Here is a 26,001-nt window from a genome sequence, read left to right on the forward strand (position 1 = left end):
GGAAATTCTGTTTCTTTTGTCAGTAAATTGTGGCCCAACTCCATAACAAAGAAACAGAATTTCCCGGAGGATGAGGCCCAGAAATCAAGATTTTAAAAAGATTCCCAGGCGATTCTAATGTGCAGCCAAAGTTGAGAACTACTGACTTAGAAGGTGGTGGTGGGGGGAAAGTATATAGTTTTCAGCCCTCACACCTGATTCGTCTTTTCATCCAGGCCACTGTTTTCCCAGGGAGCACGTGGTCAAACGCTGAATTCCTCGCCGGGTGCGTGGGCAGTGAGTTCATCCCACTCGGCGTTTGGCGTTCGGGGTAACCTGGCGGCAGCTCACCTCAAGTGGCGTCTGGGGGACACAGTAAGTACAGCGGCTGCTCGGGTAGCTGTGATGGGTTTGGTGTAGTTGGTCTGAGAAAACAGCCTTCAGCTGGGCTTCGGTTTTCTCTCCTTGTTAGCAGGTCAACATTTCAAAACCAAGTCAAATCCTGAGAACTCCGTCTCCCTGAAAAAGACGGTCGAGCATTTTAATGTTCATTTTCTTTGGTGCACCTCGCTATGTAACATTGGCTTACTGAAGAAGTTCTGAAATGTTCTTTTGTGTGGAAAAAACTAAAATAGAATCTCAAAAGGGATGGGAAGGCAGTGGAGAAGTGGAGCAGAGAAGCTCCATTTGGCATGTCCTGTTTCTCCCTAGTCCTGTTTGCCACAGAGAACTGTAGACTTTTACTGACGCTCAGTATAATTTTTAAAAAATCAGGTATTGTTAGTAGTGTCCCTTTAAGAACCTGTGAGGTTACTAATGGATACAGCCTTGGTGACAGCATCAAATACACCTTCAGTCATAGACAAATCATGTTAAGTTTTCGTAAGATTACCATCATCTCGTGCCTGTTTCAATCGGGCAGAGAACGCATAAAGGAAATGAGTGTGACAGAGCATATACATCATGCAGTCGTGCCCAAGAGGGAGTGAGACACACATGAGCTCAAGGAGACTCACACTGTCTCCCAATCAAAGCCAGCAAGAATGCGCTTTAGTATGGATCCTGGACTTTAGAATAAAGTATTTACTACCCTGTGTTAGGTCACCTTCCACACACACACACACACACACACACACACACCATGGGATAGAAAATAACTCGGTAGAAATTAGACATTTGCTCTTGAGGTTTGGGAATTAAACACAAAAATTAGAATGGAATTAATAACATGAATAAAATGAGGTGTCTGCCTCAAAATTATATATGTATGTCATCTTTGCCTTGGGTCTGTATCTCAAGACCTCACATAAATTAAGTTTATAGGTTGACCCATTGAAAAATAACTCTTTTGCTGTTGAGAGCTTTAAGTTCAAGTTCAAGAAGTGTCAGCACCACAGTGATTTAGCGTTTTGTGTTTCTTTTCTGTGTGTCTTTCGCTGGCATTGGCATGTCGTGTCCCTGCCTCGTCCTATTCGCCACGGAGAACGGGTGGGCTGTGTACTTACACTACCCAGAGTCTGTTTGGAATACGACAAATATCTGTGTTGTTCTTCATTTTTCACTTGTCATCAGGATATTTAAGGTGAGGTACTAAGTACGCTCATCGGAGAGGTCACATGACTTAAAATCCCATTCCCCTCAGAGTAATCTGATTCTAATGTTCACATTTAAAAATATGATTTTGTTTATTGGTGAATCGACCACTCTGCGATAAGGTGTGTTAAGCAATCAAGAGAATATTTTCATGGTTTAATGGAAAAGATCCCGATGTTTTTCCTATCTGGATGGTCCTTGAGATGAATGTCGTGTAAAAATACGATACATTTCACTGCTACAGAAGCAGCTCAGAAATCTTTGCGGGCAACGATGGGCTAACAGCTGCAGACACAAGGTGACATCTTTCAAGATAAGGACACTGAAGTATTGATCAGACAAATCTATTTGGCGGAGCAGCAGTGATGTATAGACAGGGGGAGAGGGTGTTGGGAGAGACTGAACGCAAACATTCGAAAATACCTGGCACAGTTCATAAATAACAATAATTAGAATGAAGACCCTGCCGGTGGCTTAAGGGTCCCTGTAATATGAATTGATTGTGGACATTTTACTTTGAAGATAGATTAATTAATGCTGAGTCATTCGGTAATGCTTCTGAAAGTACTGTACAAATGACATCGAAATTCACACCAAATGAATCCATTGCGAGTGGGATAATGATAGTGACTGCCCGATAAATTAATAACAAGATATTTAGAATTCCAGGCGTTAAAGTATCGAGAGGAGCGAGTCCCTGGCCACTGCCGAGGTGTCAGGTCAGGTCAAGTACAATTCTAGAGGCTCCCGGCCTCTCAGTGTGAGTTTCCTGATGGCTGAGCTGGAGATTTCTCTGCTGACCATTTCGCCTCTGCTGGGCCACTTGTGCTGAGAGTTGTGTCCGGGTCACTTGCTCTTCTAGGGGTGCCGGTTGCTCAAAGTCTCCCAAGCGAAATGTTACCCAAGGAATGCTGGTGAGCTGCAGCAAACAACCAGGTCCTGCTTAGCAAAGAACCTGCAGAGATTAGCCGACTGAGGTTCTGTTGTTTGGTTTGGTCTGGTTGGTCTTTCTTCTTTTTTCCCCTTTTTCCATTTATCCCGCCCCGACCCTCTCCTCTGGCAACCATCAGTTTATTCTCTGTATCTATGGGGCTGTTTCGGTTTTGTTTTGTTTGTTCACTTGTGTTATTTCAGGTTCCACAAATAAGTGAAATCATACAGTATTTGTCTGTATGACAATACCCTCTTGGTCCATCCATGTTGTTGCAAATAGCAAAAGCTTATTCTTTTTTATGGCTGATTAATATTCCATTGTGTATATATGAACTGCATATTCTTTATCCATTCACCTAGTTTGCTTCCCTATCTTGGCTATTGTAAATAATGCTGCGATGAATATAGGGGTGCATCTCTCTCTCAAATTAGTGTTTCTATGAATCTTCTCACCTTGCCCGCCAGCTGCCGAAGCTCTGGAGCTTGCTCTGGCCTTCATGGGGGTCTGGTAGGATCTTCTCAGTTTGCATAAGCTCATGCGGAGACTGAGAGATGTGGGGGGACTTCCCCAAGGGCACACACCTGTGACTCCCCAGCCCGGGGTTCTTTCTTGCCTTCAGTGTGACACCTTGACCAAACACCACGCTGGAACCAAATGGTGGAAAATGCCAAAGTATCTCCCATTCCAGAAGTCCTGTGGAGAAACCACGAGATAGAGAATATCTGAGGAATCAGATACTTATGGAAGCAGCTAATTCCCTGCCCTAGGAGAAGGGATTCTGCATGGTGTTAGAGTTTGGGCTTTCCAGGTCTGCTTAAATAATTCAGAATCTTTCCTCCTTTGCAAAAGGCGAAGGCCGGAGGCTGCTTAGAGCTAGCCGTTTGGCCATTCATTTGGTAATTCACGAGTTCACGAGAAAAACAACACAAAATGCAGCCTGAATATCAAATAGCTCCTCCCTCCTCCCAGTATCCAAGCAGAACCCTTTGCCAGAAGCCAAGAGAGTCCCATTTCTCTGCCTGAGAAATGACTCGGAGTTGAGACCTCCAGAGAGAGTCAGGTGGGAGGGAGAGGGGCTGGGAGCAGCTTTCTGAGCAGAGGGGAACCGGCAAGAGGATTTTAGGAGGTCTAGCTGTGTGCTTTGTGATGTAACCGCCCCCCCCCCCCATTGCCACCTCCTCAATCTGGACTAAGGATTTACATCATTGATCAGGGCTTCTGGAGGCAGCGGCTGCTTTGAATGTGACACTGCAGAGAGCTTGATCTCAAGGTGACCCAGCTCCATGTGGCCTACCTTTCATCAAGCGTTTCTATGTCAGCGCTACCACAAGGGATAAAGAAGTGGTAAAGACCCGTTTTTACCCTCATACTTGGGGTAAAGGGAGAGATGGCCCCCGGGCTTGGTAATTAATGATTAATATCTGTTTCTTCCACCGGACTGTAAACTTTGTGAAGGCAGGAATCAAGTCTGTTTTGCTCACAATCCCTGGACGGTACTAGGTACTCCATAGTATTTGTTAAGTGCATGAGCGCTGAATCAGTTTCCTAGGGCATTTAAACTGGGGGTTTAAAAGAACACACCTATTCTCTCCCAGCTCTGGAAGCAGAAGTCCAGAGGCAAGGTGTTGGCAGGGTTGGTTCCTCCCTGGGGCTCGGAGGGGGTCTGCCCCTGCCTTACTCCCAGCGTCTGGTGGAGACCTCAGTCCTGGCTGTTCCCAGAATGGCAGTGGCAGCATCCAGCCTCTGCGTCTGTGGTCATGAGGCTGTCGTCCCTCTGTCTGTATCTGGCATTTCCCCCCTGTGAGTGCCTGTCCCTGTGTCTTTTCTTATGAGGACACCAGTTGCATTGGATTAAGGACCCACCCTATTCCAGGCACACACAGGTGACCGCATCTTAACCTACATCTGGAAAGACCCTGTTTTCACACGAGGTCACTGTCACAGGTGCCAGGGGTTAGGACATCGACATACCTTTTTTGGGGGCACAGTTTAACCCACAACAAGTGATGAATGACGTTAGTGCGTCTTGAGTGGAGTACTGGGGTGACTCATTACCCCACCCAGTTTGGACAGGACCGTCTCCAAAACCACATCCATCTCCACTGAGCAGCGGACGGGGTTGGGCTGGGAGAGGTCCAGGGCACACCTCACCCTTTCCCATTCGCCTGCTGCCCCTGCTCCTCCCCCAGACTCCCAACCCCCACCTGCTCTACCTGCCTGTCCTTCACACACACCTCTCTCTGCTTGCTGCCCCTCCCCTGTTAATTCCTGTGTGCTCCCCAGTCCTGGTCCTTCCTTTCCTGCGTCTGTTTCTCGTTCAAGTCCTCCTTTGATGTGGCCACTCAGAGCAGGGGGAAGGACACACAGGGTCCCCACCCCCCTCCCCATTCTAACGAGGGCCGTGCAGATGGCCAATGGCCAGGAGCAAATGTCACAGGGTCTGGGGACTTGACTCTGGCCCAGGCAGTCTGACAAGGTGCTACAAAGAACACAGGGCCGATGTTTTGTTAAGTACTTAGTACATCCCGAAGGTCTAATGCTTTATGTGTATCTCAACATGACCCTTGGAGTCACAAGTTCAGCAACTGGCTCAGGGTCACCCTAGGCTGGGACTTTCACCCGGGCTTATTTGTCACCAAGGTTCGACTCCTAACACCAGGCTCTCAGGCAACTGTGAGGTGCTGGGGAGGGTGTCGTCTCCTGTGGGTGTCAGGTTTACTGAGAAGCCCCTGCGGCCACCCCAGGAAACTGGGTCAACCGTGAGGCCAGGACAGAGCGGGTGGGGCAGAGAGAGCAGCCACTGGAACAGAAGTGGAAGTGAAACGTGTCACTTCTGGGCTGAGGTTTGTAAGAAGCAGATCTCCCTTTACCACGTTCTTTCACCCTATCTGCCGGGAGGTGGTGAAACCAGGAGATGAAAGGGGTCCGCCAACAGGGAGCCCTTGTGTTGGACTGTTATCTGGGTGAGAAATGAACTTGGACTGTGTTAAGCTACAAACCTGTGGGTGCTTATTTGTTTCCTTAACTAACGTAGGGCGTAATGTAGGGCATAAAACCAGGCCGAAGGTAGTGCTTTTAGTTCCCACGTGGCGCAGTTGGTATGGCTGTGTGCCTCCCATATTTGAATTCATGACAGTGTCTGGGAGGGAAGCCTCCCAGCACCTACCCTGGGCCACAGTGAGCGCTGGCTGAGGACAGCCACCACGCAGGAGCCGTGCAGAGCAAGGACTTAGGTTTGGAAGTCTGACCACCTGAGCCCCAAATCTCACTGGGTTTGTAGCCTCGGGCAAGTTATGAACACTCCAAGCTTCGGTTTCCTCATTTGTAAAAGGAAGATAATAACAACACCGACTTCCCCGCAGGGCTGCTGTGAGGATTAAATGAGATCATTTATTTAAGCTCCAGAATATGTTAGCTCCAAGTCTATGAAGTTCTGAGCAACTTTATAGTAAACAAGAAGCCTGGTGCATGAAATTCGTACACGGGTAGGGTCCCTAGGCCTGGCCAGCGACCAGGGCAGATCGGGACCTCCGGCCGTTGGTCGGAGCCTCCCTTCCCCAGCTGTCAGCTGGGGCCTTCCTTCATTCCTCGCCACCCCCCTGTGGTCAGCACACATCATAGCCAGCGATTGAACTCCTGGTCTCCCAGTCGAACTCCCGAGGGAACACTTTGCATATTAGCCTTTTATATATATAGATTGTAGCTATTAGTTGATAGAAAGGCATTTTGGTGAGTCAAAGGAAAGAAAGGTTTTCCAAAAAGAACAGAACTGGATGGAATTCCAGGGCAGGGTGTGTGGACAGCCCACCCTCAGGCTGAAGACAAAGGGGTTGGGGACAGTAGGTTGGGGCAGGAGGGTCACAGGAAGGGAGACAGATGATGGGCACTCACTTTGCCTCCCCTGACATGCTGCCCGGCATGGTGCCTGGTCATCGGGAGCCCACACCACACTTGACCTTTGCTGGGCCCTTAGCGTGGCCTCTGGGGCCATGTTCCCAGGGAGTGGACCCTTCCCAACCTGGGGCTGCCCACCTCCTGGATCCCCCCGCCTCCCGCTCTCCCCAGCTCCATGCCAGGGCTTGTTCAGAGCAAAATGCTTAAAGGGCAACTTCTGTGGCACTTTCAAAGAGAAAAGCACAGGATAATTCACAATGTCCCAGTTTTTCTCTGTGCGTTCTGTTCCTTTGGGTCTCGCCTTGCTACTCCCTCATCATTCTCTGTTTGGATAGTAAATGAACACAGAGTTGCACAGCAGAGGAAATAAACCAAAGCAACTGCGACGTTCCTGGCCACCGAAGAGCTTGAAATCTAGCAGCATGAGCGGCATAAATAATGCAGTACGGAATGGGGCACGGCGATCAGGGCCCTTCCCCGATGAGGCCTTCGTGGAGCAGGTGGGGTTTCAGGAGGAGCAGTTGAAGCAAGAAAACACTAATTGGCACATGTTCTAAACGAAAGGAGAAAATGAGGGGAAAGATGCAAAATTAAGATTTTATGATAGAGAAACTAGAGAACAGAGAGTTTTCTGGATTTGGAGAGGATTCTAGGAAACAAACTCAGGTGCCATCTGGGGGGCAGTGCAGTGGTGGAAGGCTTTGGTTTTCAGACGAAGACGCTTGATCCTCACATAGGTCCAGAGAGAATGTGTGTGGAAGAGATCAGGGTGCGGGGACCAGGTTGTGCAACCCAGCCAGAAATAGCTGACCCAGAAAGCGGAGCCCGGGCCTAGGAAGTGCCTGTAGCAGGCACCAGGGACAACAAAACTATGCTATTCGGTAAGACCTGCTTCTGTCCTGAGAGGCGGGACTGTGACCTGGGGGACAGGAAGGACATCAGTGGTGATGGAGCAGGCAGGAGAGCTGAGTCACGTGGTAAAGCATTAATTACTACCTGGGTGGTCTTCATCATTTGAGCACCTAATGCCTCCCTTCCTCAGATCAGTGTCAGGAAGAAGGGGAAGAAACCAACTTGGTAACCAGCTGCAGTGCCACTAGGGCCTTGCGTGTGATGCAGCCCAGCAGTACAGGTGCTGGCCACAGGGCTGATGGCCAACAGGAGAGGTCAGTGACCAAGTGGATCTTGAGGGGTTGAGGGACACGTTGCAGGCTTCTGGGCTTGAAAGAAAAATAGGACAGGGAATGAAGAAAGTCAGAGGGTTGCTTTTCTCTGTGTGTAAGCACCTCCTCCATTTAAGGGCCAGGAAGGGGAGACCACAGAGGGAGGGCCTAGAATAAATAAAAGGCTACTTAGTTGTTCTTCCAGTGACTTTGGGCTCCAAAGCCTCTTCTATTCTCAAGTAATATTGCCCAGCAATAAGACAAAGCCACCCCAATGGGAAAATCCAATGGGATGTATCAGTTAGCTATTATCTCAAAATACAATTTCTCTAAGTTTTCCAAAACTCACAAGCTTAAAACAGCCCATTCTCAGTTCTTATTCATCTGAGGGCGTGAGCTCCAGCTGGAAATGGTTCTGACCTGGGTCTCTTTCCTCTCCTCCTTGGGCAGCAGACAGGCCCTGGCTTGTTCTTCCCGGGATGATGGCAGATGTGCAGGAGAGGAAGCCAGTCACAAAAGCTTTGCTCACATTGTGTGTGCTATCATGTTGTAACTGGACGGGGTCAGGGCCCGGAGCAGGTCTGCCTTGGGTCTCTTGGTGGTGTGTAGGTTCTTGACTTTGTGCAGAAACATTTCACAAATGGAGTACATGTGATTTTGAGATGATGTTTATTAAAGCTGGGGACGGTGAAACAAAGGAAGGGCTTAAGGTAGAAGAAGCAACAGGAGAGAGAAAGAGGAAAAGGGGGCTTTGGAGACAGGTTCAGGGGGTAAGCCCAGGACGAGCAGCTGCTGCCTGCTGCTCCCCTGGTTGCAAGTCTCACGGGGATCCTTAGAGGAAGAGAGCAGAGATACCAGGAACCCTAGGGGAGGTCTCCGGGGAGGAGGGTGTTAACAGAATATTCATTAGCTTATCAAGTGTGTCCTTCAATATATTGATTCATCAAAATGTGTGCAAAAATGGGACAAGGTTATTTTCAGATGGGTTTTATTTTTAAAGAATGTTACTGAGGAGGAATTGGGACCGAGGCTGGTCTGTCCTGAATGGTCTGGAATGTGTAACCATTTGCTCCTACGTGTCCTTGGTTAGGGAAGATAAAACCGTATGATTCAGTAGCTGGCTGTAAATTGCTCAAGTTGTTTGGCCTTGTTTAATTACTTTGTCTGTTTCCCTTATTCCACTTGTCAAGGAATTTCCCTGGCTTCTTGCTGTCCTGTTTCAGTGTAATTGCCCAGAGTACATCACATGGCTGAGCTGTGTGTGTGTGTGTGTGCGCGCGTGTGTGTGTGTGTACGTGCACATGTGTGCTTTTTTACAGTGTGGAGTACTGCAAAGTTCTGAGGCAGAGGCTGGGAACTGAAGCGCAGGAGCAATTGTCCAACACCACACAAGTTGTTCTATTGCTGGGTGTCTCTCTGTGCGACAGAAAGGGCTCCTGTCCCTTCTTCCTTGTATGGGGACCTGGAGGACACATCTCAGAGAGGGGAGCGTGAGAAGAGGGCCTGTGGGAGGGCCTGGGAGAAAACAAAAAGCATTGAACATAGTCGTTAAAAATGTAGGTATTTTTTTCAGACTTGAACAGTGTTTTATTGCTTTTCTTTTTACATTGAGGCAAAATTGACATACAACATTCTATTGGTTTCAGGTGTAGGTGTACAACACAGTTATTTGATATTTATATAAGTTGTGAAATGATCACCACAAAACTCTAGTTAACATCTGTCACCACACATAGTTATGACTTTTTTTCTTATGATGAGAACTTTGAAGATCTGCTCTGTTAGCAGCTTTCAAATATGCAATATAGTATTACTAACTATGGAAATTAGCTGTACATTTTATCCTTATGACTTACTTATTTTATAATTAGAAGTTTGTTCTTTTTGACACCTCTATTCATTTTCCCACCTCAACCCCCTGCCAATGGCTCTGGCAACCAGTTTATTCTCCATGTCTACAAGCTTTTTAAATTTAAAAAAATATTTTTAGATTCTATGGATAAGTGAGGTCATATGGTATTTGTCTTTCTCTAACTTATTTCACTTAGCATTCTACTTTCAGGGTTCACCTGTGTTGTCACAAATGGCAATATTTCATTGTTTTTTATGGCTGACTAATATTCCATTGTATATATGTACCACTCTTTCTTTATCCATTTATTTATTGGACACTTGGGCTATTTCTATGTCTTGGCTGTTGAAAATAATGCTGCAGTGAACATGGAAGTGCAGAGATCGTTTTGTGAAAATGTGTATTTAAAAAATTAGTTGATTGTTTTATTTTCTGACTTTTTGAATACCCTGATATTTGTTGATTTGTAAGGTTGAAAATAGAGATGCAAATTATATCAGGCAAAAATAAATGTCCAGAAATTCTTGGTCTTTCTCTTCTGAGGAGATCTGCGGCCTTCAGTTTTGTACCCTGACCTCGATAGCATTATGGGTGGGAGGGGGCAGGGAGAGTATGACATCCCTCCTTCGCTAACGCTCACTGTTCCCGAGCTCAGAAACCACAGTGTCTCCATCATTTCCTTCCATTGTTTGCTTTTTCCAGTCTGAAGTTCTATGTGTTTTGTTTTATTCTTTACAAAACGCACTGATAAAATAAGGGCAAGGCACCAGAGAGTAATTTTAAGACTTCTCAGCCCCACAGGCCGGGCGGGAGATTGCCAAGGCTTTGAATCCGATCCCGGAGAATAGGTGTGCGAGGGCCTCGGGCTCTTGGGGCCGCCCCCAGGTGTCCAACCTGTCTCACCATTCCCGAGAGCGGCTCGCATTGTCAGAGAATGGCCAGAATTCAGAGAGGGGAGAAAGGAAGTTCTGTTTAGTGTAATCTAAATACGAGCCCAGAACTGCAGGTGTCTGCCCAGAGTAACACAAATACCGTTTCTCGTAGGCACAGGAAACCTTCCTCATCAGACTTGTTTAAAGAATAAAGACCAGACAGACACCCCAGCAATGATGTTAAATGACGTCTCAACGAGAGTAGGTGCTAGTGAACACAGACACCCTCCTCCAGTCCTTTTCTTTTTCTTTCTTTTTTTAAAGTACTGTTTAGAAAAAGAATCTTTATGTAATAAACTGGTTTAATTTGGCACCCAAAATGAAAAAATATATATATATATATATATTTGTTAGAATAAATTCTGATTCAGTGATGCTTTTGGACTGATGATTTTTAAAAATATTATATATTTTTATTTATTTCAGAAAGGAAGGGAGAGGGAGAGAGAGAGAAACATCAATGATGAGTCACTGATTGGATGCCTCCTGCACACCCTACATTGGGGTTGGAGCCCGCAACCCGGGCATGTGCCCTGACAGGGAATCAAACTGTGACCTCCTGGTTCATAGGTCAATGTTCAGCCACTGAGCGACACCAGCTGGGCTGATGTTTTGTTTGTTTGTTTGTTTTTTGCTGGTGCATTAATGTTGTCTAGATGCAGTCGCCGTGGACTTTTTTGTACAGCTCCTCTCTTCCCGCTCCCTCCTCATTCCTGCCCTGGCACTGCCACCTCCCCCACAGCCCACACCCATCACTCCTGGCTTATGTTCCTGTAGTACGAATGCTTCCCTATTGAGGACATTGGTGTCTTGCGACTTTAAGTGTATTTTGTAAGGTTGCCTTAGGAGATGCTGACCTAGAGCAAAGGAGAATGGGAGAGTTGACTTTGTTCCCCCACCTCTGGGGCGGGGAGAGACTCGTCAGAGGAAATGAAGCTTTTGGAACTCCAAATCGGGGACCTGAGAACAATGCGGCCTCTGGAAACTGTGGGGTGTGAAGGGAAGTCATCCTCGGTGACAGGAAGAGTGAGGGAGGCAGTGTGTGCGGAGGGACCTCTGGCCAGGCTCCCAGGGCAGCTGCAGAGCGGCGGCCACCTGGGAAACAAGAGGGACTTCATTTGGCAAGACTGGGGGAGACACATGTTTGTGTTAAAATGTGAGCGTGAAAATAGAACAAACAATTGGACATGACTTGGCTTTTAAAGTTCAAGACCCTGAACTAGAAGGTTCTTTTTAAACAAATATATTAGTATTGATTTCGGAGAAGAAGGGAGAAGGAGAGATAGAAACATCAATGATGAGAGAGAATCATTGATCGGCTGCCTCCTGCACCCCCCATGCTGGGGATCAAGCCTGCAACCCAAACTGTGACCTCCTGGTTCATAGGTCAACGCTCAACCACTGAGCTGCACAGGCTGGGCTAGAAGGTTCTTTTACTTTCCCTTCCCTTTCCTCTTCCTCCTCCTCCTCCTCCTCCTCCTCCTCCTCCTCCTCCTCCTCCTCCTCTTCCTCTTCCTCCTCCTCCTCCTCCTCCTCCTCCTCCTCCTCCTCCTCTATTCTGTAAGAGAAAGAGCTGGTAGAACCTATTGGTTAGCAACATGGCATCTGGCGTGTACACCAGCTCTGTCACTTCCTAGCCACGTGCTTTTAAGCAAGGTACTGCTCACTTTCTGCCCCAGTTTCCTGTAAAATGTAGATAATAATGATTAAATCATAAACATTTTAAATCTTTGGGAATAAAACACTTCTTTTAGAAATAAATAGTGCAATAGAATTTAAAATTCTGTCTTATTTAAGATTCCCCTCATATTTGATCATTCATAAATCATCATCATTTAAATACGTTTCACTATAAAAGGGGATGAAGTGGTTTGAGGAAATAAGATGTCCTAACTACCAAAATCTAGGGTATAAATTGTAGTTTCCATCACACGATTTTGACCAACTTCTTCTTATGGAGATTCTTTCATTTATCTCCCCACCAGTCTGTATAGCCTGCATCCTGTCGGACCTCCAGCCAGAGTCTTTCTTTCTTTCTTTAAAAAAAAATATTTTTATTGATTTCAGAGAGGAAGGGAGAGGGAGAGAGATAGAAACATCAATGATGAGAGAGAATCATGGATCGGCTGCCTCCTGCACACCCCCTATTGGGGACTGAGCCCGCAACCCTGGCATGTGCCCTTGACCGGAATCGAACCTGGGACCCTTCAGTCCGTAGGCTGACACTCTATCCACTGAGCCAAACCAGCTAGGGCCAGCCAGAGTCTTTCTAAACACCCACCCTGTGTCTGACCCCCCGGGCTCTCTGACTAGGAAAGAGGAGAGAGGAAAGCACCACTGGGACCATAGCCAGAAACTGAAAATTTAATTCGTTATTGCGACCAGGACTTTCAGTATTTGTACGTTAACATTTCTTTGAAATCTGCCCCATATTGCGCATAACACCAAAAGCATGCATCGGTATAACAATAAACACAATCTTTCAAATTCTATTTTTAAAATTATGGCAAAATACACATAAGACTTACCATCTTCACCATTCTTAAAAGTGCAGTTCAGTGGCATCAGGCACATTTCCATTGTTGTACAATCATCACCACCATTGATCGCCTTCAGAACTTTACATTTTCTCAAACCGAAACTCTGTACTTAGTCAAAGCTCAATCCCTGTTCCTCCCTCCTCCTAGCCCCTGGCAACCACCATTTTACTTTCTGTCTCTATGAGTTTGGCCGCTCTGGGTGGCTCCTGTGAAGTGGAATCATGCAGTATTTGTCCTTTTCTGATTGGCTTGTTTTACTTCATGTCTTCAACAGGCATCCATGTTGTATCACGTGTCAGAATGTCCTTTTTTAAAGCTGAGTAACATTGCATTGCATGGCTAGACCACATTTTGTTTATCCATTCATCTGTCGATGGACACTTGGGTGGCTTCCTCCCTTAGGCTGTTGTGAATTATGCCACTACGAACATGGTGTACATCAACACTTCGTGTCTTGATAATAACGATAATCTCTTCAAAATTCAATACAAACCAACTGCTTAATGGTAAGCAGCAGGCAACAAAATTTCAATTTCGTAAAGATAACTCATTTACTCCTTCAACCAACAGTCGCTGTCCTCTGAGTGCCAGCGCTGGGGGCGGTGTGCTGGGCATCCCGGGTGAATCCACAGGCAACCACAGAGCTTCCAGTCACCTGCGAGCCCGATAGTAAACCAGTGAACATACCAATCAGCATAATTAATCATTGTGATCAGCGCCGTGAAGGGAAAGAGCAGGATGCGTTGAGGGAGCATTGATTGGGTGACCTGGCTCAGGCGTCAGGGTCAGGGAGAGGTTTCTGACAAGGCGACATTTGTGCCGAGGTCTGAGGATGAGGAGAAGCTAGGCCAGGGCAGAGTGGGAGGGAAGACACTTCTGGGCAAGGACACAGCAGAGACGAGTTCTGAGTAAGACTCCGGAGCTGTTTTTCAAACGCTCCTTTTGTGAATCAGTTCTGTGTTTCTGACCGCTCAGTGTGACTTGAGTTCCTGACATTCCAGCAACTCAGAGTTTTGGCTTATGAATCAAGCATAAGGCTGCCTGCTATAGACATGCTTTGTGATTTGGGGACTGCAGCATCTTAGGAGTGAATAGAAGCATGCATATCCTTCTTCCCCAGGCTGCACACAGCGCAGCCCTGTTTTAGAACTTGCCCCCCCCCCCGCCCCCAGGGGGGAGGGGAGCCCATAACAAGGGCGTTAGCTGGTGCTTCCCATATGGGAGGCAGTGATAAGCAGGGGGAAGCGCTCAGAACCCTCTGGAAGAAAAGTTCTGTCTCAATATGAAGCATGACTCATAGAGAGCCCTTCCTGAACAAAAAGTGCTTTGAAAACCTATACATTTCCTGCTTTCCATTTTATACTTTTTTTTTTGACCCACAGTGGACTCATTCTCAAGTCAGGAGTCTGTATGCTGTGGGGTGGATTGCTAAGGAAGGTGTCCTGGTTTCTAGGTGGCCAACACAAGTAGCAAACCCAAGAGGGAAAAGTGATCTTTGCAGTCTCGACAAGGCTTCCTTTAAGCAGCATTGGCAAGTATCTCAAGCCCACGCCAGCCACCTCTGCCCTCATGGTTACTGTGTAGCTTTCCCCTGAGGCCTGTGCACCACAGCCATTTCCTCAGACCCACTTCATGGAGGAGTGAGTGCTGAATACTGGTGGAAGGAGGCCCTTTGGTAATGGGAGGTGACCCTGGACTCTCACATACACTTGTCTCTCCTAGATGACCCTGAGAGAGCGTCACAGTCACAGAAAGTCTAAAAGTGTTAAGCTCTTTTTGTTGTTGCTGTTACCTATGCTGTTTTTCACTAATAAAATCCCGTAGGTGGCTACAGGAACATTTTAAATTTATCAGTCGCAGGTAGCCAAGGAAATACTTCTGTTTTAGTCATTCCATTTTTTTTGTTCATGTCATGCTGATTGAATGCCTTTTTGCCCCCTGGGATGGAAGCTGGCTTGTTTTGTTTGTTAAAGCATTTTTATATATGTTCCATGCAGTCTTTTTCAGAGTGTTGTCATGATTCACTATTGGGTTGAGACTTGCAATTTAAGAAACACTGTACAACCTGGCCATTGAGACTTCGGGGGTTGCCTGTGCTGGGCATAGAACTTTATCACAACAGGCTCGCGAGTTCCCTCACTACAGAATGGTCCTCCACCCTCACCCCCCAGGACTCAGTACATGGCAGTTGTTTCTAATGGATAATGGTTGATTGAGGTGACTTAGTCTCTTGAATTTCGAACTCCCTGTTGTTCCTGGTTTGGCTTGAATCATAAGAGAAAAACATTGTTTAAGTGGGTACTCTCTGTTTGTGAATTAAGAGTTCTGGAGAATTTGGTTTCTGGACAAAATTCCAACCAGCCTAACCCCACCCCCTCTTTTTGCTTTTGATCTCTCTTCTATTCATTTGGTCATAAACAGTTATAGGGAAACAGGTTGAGCCTTGGCTACCTCTGCAAGAATGAGTTTTCCTATCCACCAAATGGAGAAACCTCTCTCTCAGAGTTGTGAGCATTAAATCAAGTAATGTAAGTAATACTTAGAACACATGGTAATTTCTTGATAGGAACCATTATTATAGTTGTTTTTACTTTCAAATATGTTAGCTGCTAAGAACCTACAACTTTCTCTCTCTCTCTCTCTCTCTCTCTCTCTCTCTCTATATATATATATATATATATATATATATATATATATATATATTTGTGGTATCAAGAGAAGGTAATCAAGAGAAGGTGAAGAAGAAAGTTCCAGGAGGTCAGGGGCTGATATTCACCCTTATATCTCCAACATTCAGCATTAATCATAGGTTATTCATTAGTTGGTAAATTTGGCATCATGAGAACAAGAATGAAGAGAACAGAAAGCTGAAGTCACAGTTGAAGCTCATGCTCTATTGCCCAAGGTTCAAATATGAGCCAGTTCTCAGACACCCACTGATTGAAGGTTAAGTTCCAATAAGAATGGGTTCTGCAACTGAGGCAAGTGTATAGAATAGTAATTTTCCAGTTCTTCCCTAAAGGAACCTCTGGCTGTGTACCTGGGTATCATTACCCTCAGAAATAGGTTGTATCCAGTTTGTACAAAGGCTATTGCTTATAGGTCTGAGTTTGTGTGGATTCCTGGAGACTCAAAGCACCACCATCATTTCCCTGTTACAGGAGGGTTAAGTGGGAGTCATGACCCTGGTCCTGGTGGGTCTGATGGGTCCACAGGTGAACAGGTGGTCACTTCCAAAATTTTTGAATATATATTTGTTAAAAACATACTTAGCTTGACAGAATACTCATATTGGTCTCTTGACCTGTGGAATAAGAGCTATAGTAGTAGGAGAAGCCAAGTGGAAGCCCCCTCCCACACCACAGTAGTAAATCAAAAGCAGTATTGCATCCTGGAAAGAAGAACAGAAATTAAAACAATAAACAGTAGTGGCTTTCATCATGATCACCTGTATGCTCTTTGCAAAACCAGATGGATCATGGCATTTGGCAATGGACTATTGCAAACACCACCAGGTAGTGGCTCCAATTATAGCTGCTCTGCCAGATGTGCTAACTTTACTAGAGCAGATCATCACAGCCTCAGGTATGGGGCATACAGCTCTTGATTTGCACAATGCATTCTCTTCCAATAGGAAGGAGGTAGAGAAGCAGTTAGCAGTCACAATCTAGTTGGGGATATGTTGATTCTCCTGCACTCTGTCATAATGTGGTCTGAAAGGGTCTGGGTTGGCTGGACATTCTGAGGAAAATTGATCCACTAGGACGAATAGTCTGGATGCATTAGGAAGATAAATACTTTAGAGAATGGGAGAGAAACTCTTCAAAGAATCAGGGACCTGCCACATCAGTGAAGGTTATAGGTGCCCAGTGATCTGGGGTGTGCCAGGATAGGCCTCCAAAATGAGGAACAAGTACCTTGTTCTTAGTAAGGAACAAAGTAAGGGACAAGTGGGTACATGGCACCCACTACTACTAAGAAAGAAGCACAACAATTATTAGATATTTTAGGGTTCTGAAGGCTATACGTTCTCTATTCAAGAATATTTCTCTGACTTACTCAGGATGTGACATGGGAGGCTGCTAGTTTAGCATTGGCTCCAGAGCAAGAAAATTCCTTGTAGTAATAGCAGTCCTGCTGTTTGGACTATCTGCTCCAGCAGGTTCCATTGGTCCTAGAGGAATCTGGGTAGAAAGGGATGCTGGGTAGAGGCTCTAGTAAGCCCCCAAAAGAGAATTCCAGCACAGACTTCTGGGGTTCTGGAGCAAGGACATGTTATCTGCAGCAGAGTACACCATTTGAAAAATATCTATTGACATGTTATTGGCCACTAGTACAGACAGACCATCTGAACATGGAATAAATATCAATTGAGCATATGCTAAACTGCCAGTCATGAGCTGGGTTCTAACAGCTCCACAAAATATAATGTCCAACAGACCCAGCAACAATCTGTCGTAGAATAGGAATGGTACATCCTGGATTGGACTTGAAAAGGTCCAGAGGACACAAATGAGCTGATGGCTCTGGCCTCCATGTCACCTACTATGATGTCTTTCCCTCAGCTCACATCTATTGCCACAAGGGGGTTTCTTATGACCAGCTGATGGAGGAGAAAACCTGCTTGACTTGCAGACAGATTAGCTAGATATATTCACACACTGAAAATTGATTGTTGCTGTACTACAGCCTCTATTGTGACCCTGAAAGGCATTGGTGAGAGAAATCCTTCAATGGGGAGAGCTTTGCACCAGCACAGCATCTGGTCATTCACTTTGTGTAGAAAGAGAAGTGGCTCAAGGTAAGAGTATACATCATGCTCTGGGGAAGTGACAGATGACTCGACTGTTTTTTAAGAGATATAAGACCTATGGGAGTGGCCATAAAATGTGAAGGTTTTTGTATTGCATATAAACACACACCAAGAGCCATGGTGGCAGAAGTTCTAAAAAAACAAAAAGACTAGATGGCTTGGCCAGTGGTGTCCGCCTCTGCCCTTGGCTTCCCCAGTGCATGAGCAATGGGCTCATGAATGGAGCAATCAGGAAGGCAGAGAGGGAGGCTAAGCATGGGCCCAAAGGCATGGACTTCCTCTCTCCAAGGCTGACTTAGCCACTGATGCCAGAAATGCACTTGTGGCAAGTCTATTACATAGGTTCCCACTCATTGTGAGTAGAACAGGGACTCATGCTCACTGGGATTGGTTCATATTCTGGATATGGATTGGTCTTTTCTGCCCACAAGACCTTGACCATTACACTATCCAAGAGCTCAGTTCACTGACATGGGATCATCTTAGATCAAAGACACACTTCATGGTTGAGCGGGTGTGGCAGTGGGCTCATGGTCATGGGATCACTGATTCTACCCTACACCACACTATTCAGAAGTTGCCAACTTGATAGAAGAGTGAAAAAACTTTTAAAAAAGCAGCCGAGGGACCAGCTTGGATGTGACACCTATGCCTCAGTAGATGTCAGATGAACGCTGTTACATGTGCTGTATCCATAAGAGGTAGAAACATGGCTCCAAGGAAGTAGACTTGGCTTTGTTCACCATCATTTCCACCCTCATGACTGACATGGGAGATCTGTGTTTTCTGTCCACACAACGTTGATATCCTGGCTCCCAGAGTGGCTGCTTTAGCAAAATATTTACCTAGCTGCTGGGAATAGCCTTTTCAAGAGAATGTGCTCTGCCTTCCAGGTTGGGGGAGGGGCCCATAGCCAATGATGGACTGATAAAGGGTATAAAAGACAGGAGAGGATCTTTTGCATCAAGGTTGGGGAAGCGGGGCTGAAATAACTCTGCAGTTCTATTTAATGCCCTAGAGCCCTCTCCATATCCCACTGTGGATAAGGCCAAGGTTTGTCTTCACCTGAGACAACAGCCTTACTCAACCCCTCCCTCTCCCCTCCATGCCCTCCCCCCCCAGTTTTCCCTAGAAGGCACTCCCTCAATAAATCCAGAACACCCGAATCTCTGACTGACGTTCTGATCTTCTCCCTCCTTTGGTCCTTGTGTGTTCTCATCACGACCCCCTTGGCATCCAAACTCTTCATTATATGGAAATGCACATTTTGCCCATTGACTGATCTTTAATCATGGCATCTGGGGGCGCTGCACCCTGTGCTTTGCCCGCATCTCCCATCCCATCCCCCAATCTGCACAGGCTCTATATGGCAGTATCAGTTCTCTCAAAACAACCCATTCTCTAGTAAGCGGTGACTGCTCTCGGCTGAAAAGGGACATTAGCCATCACCGCTGCTGGGACTTGGACACAGTATGCTGGGCCAACAGAGGGCCGCGTGAGGCAGGAGGGAAGCATTGGCTCTTGCTGGCCCGATCACAAGCGCCCCCAACAGTCCCCATGCACACAAAGGAGACACTCTCCCTGCATGGCCGGGAGAAGGCCCACCAGGACAACGAAGCTGTTGTCAGCGTGATTTCATTCTTCTGCGTGTCTGCCTGCAGATGGCCCACTTCAGGGGTTATCTCGAGGGGAGGGGGAGAGAAGCAGCCTCCACTCTGATTGACCTTTGCACCACCATTGCTCTCCTCTTGCCCTTGGCGCCGCCTGCGGCCTGCAGCGCGGCAGTTGCCGGGGAGGGAATCAGGAAGGAGCGTCCACCACATCCCTGTGCAGCTATTTCTGTCAACCGAAAAGGCCATTTAAGCAAAACACTTAATTACCTTTCCTCCTCCCTGCAGCTCCTGGGGAAGTAGGAGCCAGTCAGATAATGAGCTTAGAGAGAGGGAGCAGCCGGGCCAGGGCTGAGATTTTCATCAGGCGGAGGAGTGACCTCACCTGATCCCATCACGAAATGGGGAGCAGAGGGAAGAGCAAGAGGGCAGATTAAACAGGCTCGTCTGCGGCGGAGCTTCATTATTTCACCCTTCATGTAGCCAATTCCTAGAACATTAGAGAGCTTCCAATTCCGAGGCAGCCGCTGGGCCGGGCCTGCCGTGGGCCAGTCCTCTGAGGTGGGGCCCCTCCACCTGCTCAGTGAGGGTCTCCCCTGTGCAGCCCTTTCGGTAACTTGAGCCTCGGGTTTCTGGCTGATCAAATGAGAACATAGCGCCTTTAAATTCTGTAAGGCTAAACAATTGCTTTGGTGTAGGAAGCTGGGGAAGATGGGGCTTCCTCCATGCTGGTGGCCTGGCTGTACCTGGGGGGACACCATGGTTGAGTCCTCAAGGGTGTGGGCTATGTCAGTGGAACGCACTCTCCTGGGGTTGCCAGAACCAGTAATTGGGGTCCTGAAGGTCAAGTGAAAGAGATAAAGAACTGAGCTGGAGGGCAGGAGAAGGCGCTGGCCTACAGGGAAAACCTGCATCTTCAACCAGCCCCGCCCCGGAAAGGACCGCAGATGGCTGGCTGCTTCTGTGGTTGAGCTCCCTGGGCGTCATGGAAGCTACTGCTGAGCCCAACTATCTGCAGTGAGAACCCTTTCAATATGATGTGAAGGCCCCTAGCCTTAGCCCCAGGGGCAGGCTTGTGGCTCCTGGTCTGGTCAATCAAAATTGATTGGCTCAGAGAGGGGCACATGGCCCAGACTGGGCCAATCAGACTTCTCCAGTGACATTTCCTCCTGGAACCCTCACCACAGACTGGCTCCGTCCCCTGGAGTTGCAAGTGTTGGGATGCTAGTCGGGGCCTCTAGCAGACACCCTGCCTCCCGTTAGACTCACGCTTTCTGGGATGGAGAGAGATACACCTTTGACAATAGCATTTGAGCCCCTCTGGATCCTGCTCTGCCCAAAGCCTGCTGCTCCCTTGGACTACATTTCATTTCCTAGCCAATAAACTATGTTAAGGGAGTTTGACTTTGCGTCCAAGGGGATTCCTTTGAAGACCACGACTCAGCAGTGGGAGAAAGTGTGAGGAAGGGCATGTTGCTAGCTCACTGACCAAGCAAAAACGGACTCTAAGGGGCCTCTGAGCCGTTGGTCCAAGACAGTGGCCGCCCTCACCGTGCAGCCCTCTAACTGAAACCTTACTAAGCAGCCCCTGCAATTCAGGACTATTCTTAGCTTCTGAGAATTGCATGGGGGAGGCTGCCTTGGGCAGGAACAAACAGGGTCACCTCCCTACCTCCTCCCGTAGCAGCTTCTGACGCAGACCTGAAATCTGGGGCAGGTAGGGTTGCAACCAGAGTCGCTGGATGAGGGCATCAGGTTCCACCCGTGACCCAAGAGGTGGCATCCTGTGGGGCCGCCAGGGCTCGGTACTGGGAGTTCCCTAGGAGATTATGAAATCCACACGGGCGCTTAGAGGGGGACAGAGTCAGCATCTGCGGAATGCTGATGAAGTAATGGGAGACCAGGGCACGGGAAGCAGTTGCTAAAACAAACTGACTAATTCTCCTGGATGAGGTTTCTCTGGCCCGGAGCTGTCTTTAAAGGGCCAGCCACACACAAATTGCAGTGTCTTAAAGAGTCCTGGAGCAGAGCATAGAGCCCCTGGTGCTGGATTTCAGTTCTGAAGACCCAGCATGCCGCCTCTGAGTGTCTTCTCAGTGTGTTGGAAGGGAAAGCAATTTGTTTTCGCACCTCTTTTGGGTCCTGGGCAGATAGGTTGTTCAGCCTCTCTCAACCCTCCCTACCTGGCAGAGGCAGGAGTCAGCCCTGGGAACGGCTTTGATCCCACTCTGCATCCTGACAAAGGCAAAATTATGCTCCAGTGATAATGCCTGGTCACCTACAGATATGGACCAGTTGAGACTTCAGAGAACCCTGCAACATCTCTGCACTGGAAGTCTTGGTATAAATCCCTTCCATCTCAAATGGTTACGCCACTGCTTGTCTATTTCAGGATGATGTTTGTTCTTGGAGAAGTTTCACCTTTCGCAGCAACCCTTTCATCATCTAACTGCGGTTGAGACTTCCTTCCAGTCATATGCTCTGCTCCCATCATGGAATATGAAGGGCACCAATTCAGTAATCCTCATTAACTGTAGCGCCACGCCTTGGAATTCCCAGCATTTAACAGAACTGGAAGTGAAATTTACTTGTTGCTCAGATAATTATAGACAGTGCACGTTACTAGACTAAACACATCTGTGGAAGGGTGAATTTGAAGTGTTGAGGGAAAACCTGTATTAAACACCCTCCAGCACTTTGAACTGTCACATTGCACCCAAACAACCGATTCCAGGTGCACACCAGTCTTCTGTGTCCACAGAGCACGTCTGGAAGGACTTCTGGCAGATAGCAGTGGTTTAGCCTACTTTTTATTTACTACAATAAAACTGCACAAAAACCCTATCATTCACCCCTTTTCACTCATTTACTTTGGTCTTTTCTCAGAACTGGTCTAAAGAGACATGCTTTACTTTATGACTTTACCCTTCAGTGAGGTATATTCTTGGTGCCACAACGGAATTCTGCTTTCTCAATTATACAAAGAAAATTTTCTCCAAACTCCTTTCATACTTTCTATAGGCAAGACACAAATCCCAGGAGAGAAAAATCCTGGAGGCTCAGTAGCAGCTTCAGACACTAAAAGTTTATACCTGACCATGCAGCAGTCTAAGGCTGATACTTCTGGTTGGGCAGCTCTTCTCCGAGATGTGATTCAAGGGCCTGGGCCCGGGACTCCTTCCATATTGTGGCTCCATCAAGTTCAACATGTGGCTCTCAAGATGGTCTCAGGAGTTGAGCCAGCTGGGAAGGGAGGAGCTCATGGAGGATTGCACGTGGTTTCATGATGCAGACCTGGGATTGGTATGTATCCATTCTGCTCATTTTCCACTGACCAGAGCAGGACTCATGTTGGACCATGGCCACCCCTCCCTGCAGGGGAGCCTTGGAAATGTGGGTTAGCTGTGTGCCAGTGTTTGGGTAAACATGGTGTAGTTTTTGCTCTTTGTGGTCATCGTCAAGAGGCTTTTGACTCCTCCACTGGACCGACTCTCTCTCCAAAAGTATTGGAGAATACCTGTTGGGGAAGGCTTTAAGAGACTGAGTGAATTCTGTTATTAAATTAATTTCCTTTATTTGCTACTCAGTTTTGCTTCTCTATTTTTATCTCATTGGCTTCTAGATTGGAATAGAATATCTTAATATCTTGTCTACAGTAACATCTCAAAAAACAAAACAAAAAAGGAAAGTGTCTATAGCAAAAGAAGTTGAAGTGACTCTGTTTTCTTGTACATGATCTGAAAGTGAGAGGCTCCACACCACCAAAATATTCTGGTGGTCTGAGGCAGGATCAGGTCTGTCTGTCTGTCTGTCTCTCCGACATCGATATCATTCATTACCAACTTCCTCACTCTCATAATTCAGGACATTGACCCTTGTGTAGACCCCCTCATCCCCACTGGTGAGTCAGCTCCACCCTCACAGATATGGAGCCAAATCTCCAGCCCATCACAAAGTAGCTGTGACGTTTTGGCAACTTATTTAACCTTTCTGAGGTTGAATTCGCCTGTAAATTATTCTCTTTGGTCCTTTATTCTGTGAAAAAAGGGGTTAGTCATTTCCTTCCCATGGGTCATTGTCGGGGTTAAGTTAGATAGTGCAGGATAAGTCACTTGGCACAGTACCTGACCTCAGCTGGATGGTCAGTCACTACCAGCATCCTCCTGCCTGTGTCATCACAAGGGAAGGTAACAGCAGGGCCCTTGTCAGGATGGCGGGGCCTCTGTGAGTGGCACTGCTTCTCTTTCCCTGTCCTGCCCTGCCCTGCCCCGCCGACCTCACGGATATGCAAGTGCAGCAAGAGTTCTTTCCATTCAGGCAGAAATCCAAGGGTCTGAGGGCCAGGAGGGAGTAGGAGCCAAACAAAGGCACCATTACCCCCACATGACTGCCTACTAAGAATTCGGGCTGGAGAGAAGGCTTGTCTGCAGGATTTTTTGCCAGTTCTGCTCCAAGCACCCAAGAGGTAAGGCCTACAGTCTACAGGACAGCCCCGATTCCAATGTAACTCAACCCAGCTAACCTCTGCCACTCTCTATGCTCCATCTCTTCTCCAAAATGTCCTTGATTCATCAGCAGTTAACTACTCCAGGTAGTATAGTCTCCATTGATCAAGCTCAATGAAGTAACCCTCACATACTTCACACACACTCACACACACTCACGTAACCCTCGCATACTTTACACACACACACACACACACACACACACACACACACACACACACGAAACATCTTGCCTGGTGGGTGGTGCACCATTTCTCAGGCCATGCCAAGTACATGTTGGAGGGAGATGAAACTTACTCTCCCCCCTCCCACTGCTCTCCTGAACTAAGTTTATGAGAATCAATCATAATCCTTAAATCTTCTCATTCTTATAGAGGCTTATTTCCTATTTAGTTCTGATATCCCTCTAGGAGCCAGTCAGAGGAAAAGGAAAATTTTGCATTGGCGATACCTCACAACTGTGCGCCAACAAGGATGATATTTTGGGATAAACCAGCAAAAGCCTTGGCCGTTTCCGTAGTAATCCTAAAGATCAACAGAAGAAATTGCTTGAAGTGGATGGATAAAATTCTTAGAGTAATCCTGCCCAAGCCCTCTCGGATTCTTTTGTGATGTCTTTGTATTATTTCAGCCTTTCACCTAAGAAGATTCCAAGTGTCATCAAAATGAATGTGTCGTGCTGTTGGGAAGAGGCCTGGAGGAAGCCAGCGGGCTTAAGCTTGAAAATATCTTTCGAAGGCATGTTGGGAGAACAAGTCCCACTGCTGTTAACTAAAATTCGGGGGAAATGTTCCAAGTACGTTTCAGTGGGACGCAGATACAGTAGCTTTTCTTACTCTGTTGAAAGTGTCAGGGAAAGTGAAATGACCCAGGGGCCAGGGCAGCATCAACCTAGAAGCCAGAAACTTGTCCAGTGGGCTGAGCTGAGTGGGGTCTGGAGGGCAGGGCTGGGCTGGCAGGCTGCTCGCACAAACGGGCTGCTGTGCAGTTGCTGGCCTGTTGGTGCTGTGGATTGATCATGGGCAGGGGTTGTAATGGGACGGTGCACGATGGGATGTGTTCACTGCAAGGAATCGAGACCAGAGGTGGAAGCATGGCTGGTGCTTGGGAAGCACTGAGTCAGAAGCTGGGGCTAGACCTGTAGGTCTTGTCTTCTCAGTAGGAATTTTCCTCTAGTCTCCTTTCCTCTGGCCCAGAATCTCCCAGACTGGCTAGCAAAGTAACAAAAAGGAACTATGCATGGAGGATACTTCTGATTGACCACCATATTCTGTTCTCCTCATTTTCCATAACAATGGAACATATATTTTGAATTGATTTAGAATTAACATACAATAACTGTACGTTCTAAAAGTGTACAAGTTACTAATTTTGACATGTCTACACCCATGAAAGCATCACCACAATCAAGATGGAGAATATATCTATGACTCCAAAAAGTTACCTTGTACTCCTTTACTAGTATAATTCTCCTCGTCTCTGTCCCTCTCTGTGTTATCCCCTCTTCCTCAGGCAACCATTGATCGGCTTTCTGTTACAATATATTAGTTTGCACTTTCTAGATTTTTATATAATGCAACCATACAGTATACACTCTTTTTTTTGGTCTGGCTTCTTTCATTCAGTGTAATTGTTTTGAGGTTTATCCATGCTGTTTGTGTATTTCAAGAGCTCATTTTATTGGTAATATTTCATCAGATGGCTATTATACAATTTGTTTATCCACTCAACTTTTGATGGCATTAGTGGTTTCCACATTTTGGATATTACAAATAAAACTGCAATGAACACTGATGTGTAAGTCTGTGTCTGAACATATGGACATCCTCTTTCCTTTTTGTTGGATAACTATCTAGGGAGAGAAAGGATGGGTCATACAGTAGGTATACATTTTCTTTTTAAAAAACATATTTTTTTTTTACTGATTTTAGAAAGGAAGAGAGAGAAACATCAATGATGAGAGAGAATCATTGATTAGCTACTTCCTGCATGCCCCCTACAGGGGATCGAGCCTCCAACCCGGGCATGTGCTCTGACCAGGAATCAAACCGTGACCTCCTGGTTCATAGGTCGATGCTCAACCACTGAGCAACACCAGCCGGGCTACATTTAACTTTTTAGGAAACTGACAAACTGTTTCCCTTCGGTTATACCATTTTAGATTCACACACTAGTGATGCAGGTGA

Source organism: Myotis lucifugus, unplaced genomic scaffold (genome assembly GCF_000147115.1).
Source record: "Myotis lucifugus unplaced genomic scaffold, Myoluc2.0 scaffold_17, whole genome shotgun sequence".
Classification (NCBI taxonomy): Eukaryota; Metazoa; Chordata; class Mammalia; order Chiroptera; family Vespertilionidae; genus Myotis; species Myotis lucifugus.